Source organism: Sapajus apella, unplaced genomic scaffold, assembly GCF_009761245.1.
Source record: "Sapajus apella isolate SASKATOON/1434 unplaced genomic scaffold, GSC_monkey_1.0 scaffold135, whole genome shotgun sequence".
In the NCBI taxonomy this organism is placed as follows: Eukaryota; Metazoa; Chordata; class Mammalia; order Primates; family Cebidae; genus Sapajus; species Sapajus apella.
This window is the reverse complement of record NW_022437075.1, coordinates 2,816,650-2,820,589: the sequence shown is the minus strand read 5'-3', so window position 1 is coordinate 2,820,589 and position 3,940 is coordinate 2,816,650.

Here is a 3,940-nt window from a genome sequence, read left to right as displayed (position 1 = left end):
TTGACCTTGTGATCCACCCGCCTCGGCCTCCCAAAGTGCTGGGATTACAGGCTTGAGCCACTGCGCCCGGCAAGTTTTTTTGATCTTGCTCCTCTAGCTCTTTCAATTTTGATGATAGGGTTTCGATTTTAGATCTTTCCTTGCTTCTCAGGTGGGCATTTATTGCTATATATTTTCCTCTAGACAGTGATTTAAATGTGTCCCAGAGATTCTGGTACGTTTTGTCTTCGTTCTTATTGGTTTCAAAGAACATCTTTATTTCTGCCTTCATTTCATTGTTTATCCAGTCAACATTCAAGAGCCAGTTGTTCAGTTTTCATGTAGTTGTGCGGTTCTGCATTAGTTTCTGAATTCTGAGTTCTAATATGATTGCATTGTGGTCTGAGAGACTCTTTGTTATGATTTCCATTCTATTGCATTTGCTGAGGAGTGATTTACTTCCAATTATGTGGTCACTTTTAGAGTAGGTGTGATGTGGTGCTGAGAAGAATGTATATTCTGTGGATTTGGGGTGGAAAGTTCTGTAAATGTCTATTAGGTTTGCTTGGTCTGGGTCTGAGTTCGAGTCCTGGATATCCTTGTTCATTTTCTGTCTCGTTGATTTGTCTAATATTGACAGTGGAGTGTTAAAGTCTCCCACTATTATTGTGTGGGAGTCTAAGTCTCTTTGTAGGTTGTTAAGAACTTGCTTTATGTATCTGGGTGCTCCTGTATTGGGCGCATATATATTTAGGATCATTAGCTCTTCTTGTTGCATTGATCCTTTTACCATTAGGTAATGCCCTTCTTTGTCTTTTTTTATCTTTTTTGGTTTAAAGTCTATTTTATCAGAGATTAGGATTGCAACTCCTGCTTTTTTTTGCTCTCCATTTCCATTTATTTGGTAGCTCTTCCTCTATCCCTTTATTTTGAGCCTGTGTGCATCCTTGCATGTGAGACGGGTTTCCTGGATACAGCACACTGATGGGTTTTTTTTTTTTTTGAGAAGGAGTTTTGCTCTTGTTACCCAGGCTGGAGTGCAATGGCGCGATCTCGGCTCACCGCAACCTCCGTCTCCTGGGTTCAGGCAATTCTCCTGCCTCAGCCTCCTGAGTAGCTGGGATTACAGGCACGCGCCACCATGCCCAGCTAATTTTTTGTAGTTTTAGTAGAGACGGGGTTTCACCATGTTGACCAGGATAGTCTCGATCTCTTGACCTCGTGATCCACCCGCCTCGGCCTCCCAAAGTGCTGGGATTACAGGCGTGAGCCACTGCGCCCGGCACTGATGGGTTTTGATTTTTTATCCAATTTGCCAGTCTGTGTCTTTTGATTGGGGCATTTAGACCATTTACATTTAAGGTTATTATTGTTATGGGTGAATTTCAACCTGCCGTTTTGATGCTAGCTGGTTGTTTTGCCCATTAGTTGATGCAGTTTCTTCATTGTGTTGATGCTCTTTGCCATTTGGTACATTTTTGGTGTGTGGCTGGTACTGGTTGTTCCTTTCTTTGTTTAGTGCTTCTTTCAGGAGCTCTTGGAAAGCAGGCCTGGTGGTGATGAAATCTCTGAGCACTTGCTTGTTCATAAAGGATTTTATTTCTCCTTCGCTTATGAAGCTTAGTTCGGCTGGATATGAAATTCTAGGTTGAAAGTTCTTTTCTTTAAGGACATTGAATTTTGGCCCCCACTCTCTTCTGGCTTGTAGGGTTTCTGCTGAGAGATCTGCTGTGAATCTGATGGGCTTCCTTTTGTTTGTGGGTGACCTCACCTTTCTCTCTAGCTGCCCTTAGCATTTTTTCCTTCACGTCAACCCTTTTTGTTGTTGATGAAGTTATTTCTTTCTGTTTCTTAGTTTTCCTTCTTTTTTTTTTTTTTTTTTTTTTTTTTGGGATGGAGTTTCGCTCTTGTTACCCAGGCTGGAGTGCAATGGCGCGATCTCGGCTCACCGCAACCTCCGCCTCCTGGGTTCAGGCAATTCTCCTGCCTCAGCCTCCTGAGTAGCTGGGATTACAGGCACGTACCACCATGCCCAGCTAATTTTTTGTAGTTTTAGTAGAGACGGGGTTTCACCATGTTGACCAGGATGGTCTCGATCTCTTGACCTCGTGATCCACCCGCCTCGGCCTCCCAAAGTGCTGGGATTACAGGCTTGAGCCACCGCGCCCGGCCCCTAAAGTCTGTTTTACCTGATATAAGAATAGTGATTCCTGCTCTTTTGTGATTTCTGGTTGCACGATAGATCTTTCTCCAACCCTTTACTTTAAACCTATGGGTGACATTTTATGTGATGTAGGTCTCTTGAAGACAGCAGATTGATGAGTCTTTTTTTTTTTTTTTTAAATCCATCTTTCCACTGTATGTCTTTTAAGTGGGAGTTTTAGACCATTTAAGGTTAATATTAATATGTGAGGTTTTGATCCTATTGTGAAATTGTTAGCTGGTTGCTCCATAATTTTTATTGTTAGTAGCTTTATAGGGACTGTGGCCTATGCATTTAAGTGTGTTTTTGTGGTAACATGTATTACAATTTTGTTCCTATGATTTTGTTGTTGTTGTTTTGTTTTGTTTTTTGTTTTGAGACATTCTTGCTGTGTCTCCCAGGCTGGAATGTAGTGGTGCAATCTCTGCTCACTGCCATTGCAACCTCGGCCTCCTGAGTTAAAACGATTCTCCAGCTTCAGCCTCAGCCTCCTGAGTAGCTGAGACTACAGATGTGCGCCACCATGCTCGGCTACTTTTTTGTACTTTTAGTACAGAAAGAGTTTCACCATGTTGACCAGGCTGGTCTCGAACCCCTGACCTCAGATGATCCGCCCCACTCTCCTCCCAAAATCCTGGGATTATAGGCGTGAGCCTCCCTGCGTAGCCAGGCAGGGTCTTCTGGGTTTGTTCCTGTAGCCCTATGTTCTGTCAACAGGTTTTATGTCAGGCTGTGCAGTCTGACATGCAGGCCTGTAGATGGCACTTATGGGTAAGAGCCAGCTGTGGCAAATGGAGGTGGGTGCATACTTGATCTTGGCTGAAACCCTCTTTTTTATTCACTAATAAAAAGTATGAGAACATAAGAACACCCCCCCACACACACACATACAATACAGCACTTATACAGAAAAGTGTCCCAGAGTGGTTTGGCTTGTGAATAGGTGGGTTCACTCTGGGAAGGACTGCCAGACTTTCTCCTGACGGAAGTGTGGGTGACAGGCACTGGTTTTCCTGACGCACAGAATCAGAGTTACAGGTAGTTCTGGGCCCAGGCTCCCTGAAGCCAGGGTTGTGGCATTCAGCAAGCTATGTGGGCTTGGTGGAATGAAGACAGAGCCCAGGACAGGAGAGGTGCGGTGGCCATTGGCCCCCAGAGCAGGATATGTCCCCGAGGTGGCTCTGTCTCAAGAGGGCACCATGCCACAGCAGCATGCCTCACAGGGCATGATGAGGGTGAGGAGAGCACATTTTGTGCTCCTAATCTGGAGCAGTGCAGCAGTGTGGATTCCTGGCAGCTGCCCACGCTGGGATCAGAGCTTGTGAGGACTGTGGAATTCTCTAGTAAGAACTGTTGTGTTTGTGGTGGCAATGGGGGATACTGGTGTTCTCCTGCTTAACTTTTCCTCGCATAAGAAAGTCCCTCCTGACGCCAGGCCAATCCAGGCAGGAGAAATGGGACTGCAGAGGCAGGATGCCTCCCTGCTGCCCTCTCAGGCTTCTAATCCCAATGTTCTTTGATTAATACTGCATGCTCTGTCTTCATCTTTTCACTTTTAACCTATCTGAATCTTTAACGTGGGTTTCTTCTAGACAGCACATAATGAATCCTGCTTTAAACCATGCTGACAATCTCTGTCTTTGAACTAGTGTGTCTGGACTTTCCTATTTAAATTTATTATTGACATAGATGGGCTAAAATTTCTCTCTTACTGTTTTTTTTTGTTTGTTTTTTTTTTTTTTTTTTTTTTTTTTTTTT